Source organism: Anomaloglossus baeobatrachus, chromosome 11, assembly GCF_048569485.1.
Source record: "Anomaloglossus baeobatrachus isolate aAnoBae1 chromosome 11, aAnoBae1.hap1, whole genome shotgun sequence".
In the NCBI taxonomy this organism is placed as follows: Eukaryota; Metazoa; Chordata; class Amphibia; order Anura; family Aromobatidae; genus Anomaloglossus; species Anomaloglossus baeobatrachus.
The window spans coordinates 119,753,914-119,761,564 of NC_134363.1; the positions used below are offsets into that span (position 1 = coordinate 119,753,914).

The window sequence follows — 7,651 nt, forward strand, 5'->3', positions numbered from 1 at the left end:
TGGCCCAAAATTCCTCCTGACATCTGCGCAAACCTCATCATCAACTACAAAAAACGTCTGACTGCTGTACTTGCCAACAAGGATTTTCACCAAGTATTGTCTTGTTTGCCAGAGGGATCAAATACTTATTTCTCTCTGCAAAATGCAAATAAATGTATATAATTTATACAAGGTGATTTTCTGGCTTTTATTTTAGATATTCTCTCACTGTTAAAATTAACCTACGACTGTTGATGTCTTTGTCAGTGGGCAGACTTACAAAATCAGCAAGGGGTCAAATAATTATTTCCTTCATTGTACATAGTGCGAGACACTTCATTCATCTGCATTGGAGCTGGGAAAAGTCTGACTAGTCACGTCTCTGGCTATGGTCCACGGCTGGATCTTTAGACTATACTTCCTCTGAAAAGTTGGAATGTTTCACAGAAAAATATACCTGCCCGCAATCATACGGCCAGACAGTCATGCAGCCGCAGGTGGGGAGCAGGAATCGCAGGACAGAGTCACTTTAATTGCAGCAGCCCTTCTAGTTTGTGGTGATTCTGCTCCTCGTGGGCTCAGTTACATACAATACAGAAGGGGTTTGTTGGTTTTTAAAGCCAATAATTTTTATATGAAATACTGAAAGATGGAGGGGCAGGTTCAGACGAATACAGTAAAGGGAACTTGTCACCAAGTTTACCCTATATAAACTATAACAATCACCTTTTAGCTGCATTTAACACCTTCATGACCAGGCTATTTTCTTGGGGGGGTTTGTTTGTTTTTTTATTTTTGTTGTTTTTATGTTGTTGCATTTTACTGCAGTGTTGTGGAAGCCCAAAAAGAAATACGTAATTCTGGCGTTTTGATTTTTTTTCTCATTACGCTGTTTACCAACCAAAACAATTTTTTTAGATTGTGATTGGACTTTTACAAACAAACAATACCAAGTATAGTGGAACTTCGCTTAACGCGTAACCCAGTTAGCGAGTATTTCGCTATATGAGCAAAGCTTGCTGTAAATTTGTAACTCAGTTTATGAGCAAGCTTTGCTGTACGAGCAAAATACTCACCACACACACTTCCGCTTCCGTACATCCATCATGCTCTAACCCGCTCTTGCAGTCCACACACGCACACACACACACACGCACACACACACACACACGCACACACACGCACATTATACTCACCTTACCTTCCGTTCCATAGCCGGCCTCATGGTTCTTGTAGTTCGCCGCTCCAGGATGTGTATCAGTATTAGAGCAAAATTCCAGATAACCATACTTAATAAGTTCCCGAGGGTGCTATATATCCTGGGGCCACACGGGTAGCACAAACTCAAAATCATGTTTTGTGAAGGAGAACAAAACGAGTTTTTATAGTACAAAAATACGTTGTTTATTAAGAAATTGGTGATGTTAAAAAGGTTTTTAAAATACAAAGCTCAATCCAGATGCTATATATATACATATTACAAATAACCCCCATTAGCAATATATGATCGGTTCAAAGAGGCATAATCAGAGAGCTTTTTTACAGTATTTTTCTTTCACAGCAGAGGCAATGCCAGTATATATATATATATATATATATATATATAAATTATGTCAACATATATATACACCCAGTAGTCAAGAGACCCTAATTAAGGTCAGCGTGTTACATTTGTTTCCAGTTATACAATAATGGCAACCAAACAAAACAATATTACAGATTTCTAATGGAAGTATAATGCTCCATTATCAGGGTATAGTCCATAGCAGGTCCATAATAAGTAACTCCTTCCAGAACAGGGAACATACCCTTAGAAGTGCCGATAGGGGATTCAGTAAGGTGGTAATAAATAGTAATTATCAATTATCGTGACATAAAGTCAAGGGAATATTCATAGTAGGTTATCAACAATAAGTAATTCCCAGGTGCAAAAATTTTTTATTAATAGTGATAAACAAGTTTCATTCATGGAGGTGTTCCCATAAAGTAATAAGGATCTACCTATAAACCCCCGTCTGCTATTAGGTAATAAATAGTACTGGATGATCCAAGGATAGTGGCCCCAAAGCTACCCAGGGGATCGGGTAACCATCGTGACGATGGAGGAACTTCCACTGTCAGCCGCTACTCAAAGGCAGTGCGCTGACCAATCAGAGGCAAGCGGCTCCTGCCTTTGACGTCAGCGCTCTGGCAGCAGAAGTTCCTCCCTCGTCACTATGGTTACCCGATACACATCCTGCACCACCGGCGAACTGCAAGATCCAGGAGGACAGCGAGGGAACGGAAAGTAAGGTGAGCATAATATGTGTGTGTGCGTGTTTGTATGTATGGAATGGCAAAATAGAGGACCAGGATGGGACATTTAACAAGTTGTGGAAGGAATTGTCTGCATTGTAATGATTTCCTATGGGAAATCTTGCTTTGCTGAACGAGTAACTTGGTTAACAAGCACAGTCCCAGAACGGATTGTTCTCGTTAACCAAGGTTCCACTGTATATGTGTATTCTTTTAAATTGTTTTATTTTCAATGGAGCAAAGTGGTGTGATTTGAACTTGTGGTTTGTTTCACATATTTTTAAAGGGAATCTGATAGGTGCAATCTGTCAGGTCAGACACCAGATTTAGGCGGGCTTTGCACGTTGTGACATTGGTAACAATGTGTTACCGATGCTGCAGCGATAGTCCCGCCCCTGCCGCACGTGCGATATCTAGTGAAAGCTGCCGTAGCGATTATTAGCGCTACGGCAGCTTCACACGCACATACCTGCCGTGCGACGTCCCTCTGGCTGGCGACCCGCCTCCTTCCTTAGGGGGGCGGGTCGTGCGGCGTCACAGCGACGTCACACGGCAGGCGGCCAATTGAAGCGGAGGGGCAGAGATGAGCAGGATGTAAACATCCCGCCCACCTCCGTCCTTCTCATTGTAGCCGGGAGGCAGGTAAGGTGATGTTCCTCGCTCCTGCGGCTTCACACACAGCGATGTATGCTGCCGCAGGAGCAAGGAACAACATCGCACCTGTCGCACCATCGGCATTATGGAAATGTCGGAGGCTGCAGCGATGATACGATAACGACGCTTTTGTGCTCGTTCATCGTATCAAAAAGGTTTTACACGTTGCGATATCGACTGCGACGCCGGATGTGCGCCACTTTCGATTTGACCCCATCGACATCACACGTGCAATGTCGCAACGTGCAAAGCCGCCCTTAGGCTCAATGCACATGATCAGAAGTCCCTACACTTCCAGTCATGCACACTAGAAATGTCTGAAGCTGGGACACATACACCCGGCTTCATAATGTGCATGACTGGAAGTGCAGTGACATCTGATCATGTCCACTGAGCCTAAACCTGGCGTCATTAGTGGTGACAATGGACACAGGTACGTGTGTCACCACCGATGACACTGGGCATTGAATAGCAGGTTAGCTTCTCCCTGTGGATTGGGTGTATTCAGACTTGCGTGTTCTTATATGATCTATCGCTTCCGTCATCTACATTGCACCAGATTTTAATTGTGAGTTTTTAATTTTCATCATATTTTCTCGTTTTCCTTTTTTCCTATATTTTTTGTTGTTCAGTTGCTTTATCATATTGGGTTTATGTATGGACCTGGGAATGGTGACCTTATATAACATACGATTTTGGGACTTACCTTGTGGTGTAGAAACGGAGATCTTCATTGCCGTCCCTTTGTCCTGTTTTCGCCTGGGGTGTGCTGGGTGTCCGTTTTGGAATATCTTACATCTCTGCAAAGACCAAACAAGACTGTAATCAACATATGGCGTTAGGTACTTCTATGTACATTTTATTGCGTTGCTGTAATATTCTATTACTAATTATGATGATACATATTTTTTTCATCTAATGATATATTTCAGTGTTGTCTGCATGGTCGGGATTTGGGCCCCTGGTTCCGCTTTGTTGCAGTCCCGGGTTCCTACACTCGGGTACCATGCACAATATGTACTATCTGTCTGCATTTTTTGATGAATGTATATACAGCTTGGGTTGAGATGCATTCTATGTCTGTCCTCTCTGGTGACTGGTGATGGCTAAATTGACCTAGAATTAAGACCTCTCTTGAAATGAAGTTTCACCAAGGGAGTACAGACTTATAAATTGGGGAAAAAACGTATTTAGTCAGTCACCAATTGAGTTTTCCGACTTAAAAAGATGAGGTCAGCCTGTAATTGATATCATAGGTAGATCACAACTATGAGAGACAAAATAAGAAAACAAATCCAGAAAATCACCTTGTCTGAGTTGGCAAGACTTTTTTGCAAATTACGGTGGAAAGAAGGGAATTTTGTTTACTTACCGTAAATTCCTTTTCTTCTAGCTCCAATTGGGAGACCCAGACAGTGGGTGTATAGCTACTGCCCTCTGGAGGCCGCACAAAGAACTACACTTAAAAGTGTAAGGCCCCTCCCCTTCTGGCTATACACCCTCCCGTAGGAGTACAGATTCCTCAGTTTTAGTACCAAAGCAAGAAGGAGGAAAGCCAATAACAGTTTCAAAAACAAATTCAATCCGATAACACGATCGGAGAACTTAAGAAACAACATGAACAACATGTGCACCCGAAAAAACGAAACCCTAAGAACAAATAGGGCGGGTGCTGGGTCTCCCAATTGGAGCTAGAAGAAAAGGAATTTACGGTAAGTAAACAAAATTCCCTTCTTCTTTTTCGCTCCTAATTGGGAGACCCAGACAGTGGGACGTCCAAAAGCAGTCCCTGGGTGGGTAAAAAGATACCACATGAACGGGCTGTCAGACAGCCTCTTCCTACAGGTGGGCCACCGCCGCCTGAAGGACCTGTCTACCTAGGCTGGCATCTGCCGAAGCGTAGGTATGCACTTGATAGTGTTTGGTAAACGTGTGCAGACTCGACCAGGTAGCCGCCTGGCACACTTGCTGAGCCGTAGCCTGATGCCGCAATGCCCAGGACGCACCCACGGCTCTGGTAGAATGGGCCTTCAGTCCAGATGGAATCGGAAGCCCAGCAGAACGGTATGTGTGAAGAATTGGTTCCTTGATCCACCGCGCCAGGGTGGATTTGGAAGCTTGCGATCCCTTATGCTGACCAGCGACTAGGACAAAGAGCGCATCAGAACGGCGTAGAGACGCCGTGCGAGAAATGTAAATCCTGAGTGCTCTCACCAGGTCCAACAGATGTAAACCCTTTTCAAATTGGTGAACTGGATGCGGACACAAAGATGGCAAAGTGATATCCTGATTGAGATGAAAGGAAGAAACCACCTTGGGAGAAAACTCTGGAATTGGACGCAGTACTACCTTGTCTTGGTGAAACACCAGGAAGGGAGATTTGCAAGATAACGCCGCTAGCTCGGACACTCTTCGAAGAGACGTGACCGCCACAAGAAAAACTACCTTTTGTGAAAGCCGAGAAAGGGAAACCTCTTTCAAAGGCTCGAAAGGCGGCTTCTGGAGAGCAATGAGAACCTTGTTCAGATCCCAGGGTTCCAATGGCCGTCTGTAAGGAGGAACGATATGACAAACTCCTTGGAGAAACGTGCGTACTTTAGAAAGCCGTGCCAAGCGCTTCTGAAAGAATACGGATAGCGCGGAGACTTGACCCTTAAGAGAGCTAAGCGACAAACCTTTTTCCAACCCAGACTGCAGGAAGGAAAGAAAAATTGGCAATGCAAATGGCCAGGGAGAAAACCCTTGAGCCAAGCACCACGCTAAGAATATCTTCCACGTTCTGTGATAGATCTTAGCTGAGGATGGTTTTCTAGCCTGTCTCATTGTGGCAACAACCTCATGAGATAAACCTGAGGCCGCTAGGATCCAGGACTCAATGGCCACACAGTCAGGTTCAGGGCCGCAGAATTCAGATGGAAAAACGGCCCTTGAGACAGCAAATCTGGACGGTCTGGTAGTGTCCACGGTTGGCCTACCGTGAGATGCCACAGATCCGGGTACCACGACCTTCTTGGCCAATCTGGAGCGACGAGTATGGCTCGATGGCAGTCGGACCTGATTTTCCGGAGAACTCTGGGTAACAATGCTAGAGGTGGGAACACATAGGGGAGTCGGAATTGCGACCAATCCTGAACCAAGGCGTCTGCCGCCAGTGCTCGGTGATCGTGAGACCGTGCCATGAAAACTGGGACCTTGTTGTTGTGCCGTGACGCCATCAGATCGACGTCCGGCGTCCCCCAGCGGCAACAGATCTGCTGAAACACGTCCGGACCATTCTCCTGCGTCCATGCCCTGGCGACTGAGAAAGTCTGCTTCCCAGTTTTCCACGCCTGGGATGTGAACTGCGGATATGGTGGACGCTCTGCTTTCCACCCACGCCAAAATCCGTTGGACTTCTTGAAAAGCTTGGCGACTGCGTGTTCCCCCTTGGTGGTTGATGTACGCCACCGCCGTGGAATTGTCCGACTGAATCCGAATCTGCTTGCCTTCCAGCCATTGTTGGAAGGCTCGCAGGGCAAGATAGATTGCTCTGATTTCCAGAACATTGATCTGCAGGGTGGACTCTTCCAGAGTCCACATCCCCTGAGCCCTGTGGTGGAGATACACCGCTCCCCACCCTGATAGGCTCGCATCCGTCGTGACCACTGCCCAGGACGGGGGAAGGAACGACTTTCCCTGTGACAATGAGGTGGGGAGAAGCCACCAACGCAGAGAGTCCTTGGCAGTCTGAGAGAGGGAGACAGTCCTGTCGAGGGACGTCGATTTCCCGTCCCATTGGCGTAGAATGTCCCATTGTAGAGGGCGCAGATGAAACTGCGCGAACGGGACTGCCTCCATTGCTGCTACCATCTTTCCTAGGAAATGCATGAGGCGCCTCAGTGAGTGCGACTGGCTCTGAAGGAGAGATTGCACTCCAGTCCGTAGCGAGCACTGCTTGTCCAGTGGAAGCATCACTATCGCTGAGAGAGTATGAAACTCCATGCCAAGATAAGTCAGAGATTGGGTCGGGGTTAGATGAGACTTTGGAAAGTTGATAATCCACCCGAAACTCTGGAGAGTGTCTAGTGCCACCTTCAGACTGTGTTGGCACGCCTCTTGAGAGGGTGCCTTTATAAGCAGGTCGTCTAGAAACGGGATGACCGAGTGACCCTGCGAGTGCAGAACAGCTACTACTGCTGCCATGACTTTGGTGAAGACCCGGGGGGCCGTTGCCAGACCGAAAGGTAACGCTACGAACTGCAGGTGTTCGTCGTGTATGACGAAGCGTAGGAAACGCTGATGCTCTGGTGCGATCGGCACGTGGAGATACGCATCTTTGATATCTATTGATGCTAGAAAATCTCCTTGAGACATTGAGGCAATGACGGAGCGTAGGGATTCCATCCGGAACCTCCTGACTTTTACGTGTCTGTTGAGCAACTTTAGATCCAGGACGGGCCGATACGATCCGTCCTTTTTTGGGACCACAAACAGATTGGAGTAAAAACCGTGACCTTGTTCCTGAAGAGGGACGGAGGTCACCACTCCTTCCGCCTTTAGAGCGGCCACCGCCTGCAACAGAGCATCGGCTCGATCTGGTGGTGGAGAAGTTCTGAAGAAACGAGTTGGCGGACGAGAACTGAACTCTATCCTGTACCCGTGAGACAGAATATCCCTCACCCAACGGTCTTTGACGTGTGACAGCCAGATGTCGCCAAAGTGGGAAAGCCTCCCACCGACCGCG

General features: G+C 46.7%; 1 long non-coding RNA gene across 1 annotated transcript in view; it reads right to left on the reverse strand.

The window, feature by feature from the left end:
- LOC142256103 (uncharacterized) overlaps nucleotides 1–7,651 on the reverse strand; it is a 92,445-nt gene that overhangs the window by 58,991 nt on the left and 25,803 nt on the right. Inside the window, exon 2 of the long non-coding RNA XR_012727485.1 lies at nucleotides 3,635–3,728. This is a non-coding gene — a long non-coding RNA (uncharacterized LOC142256103). The remainder of the gene's footprint in view (nucleotides 1–3,634; nucleotides 3,729–7,651) is intronic.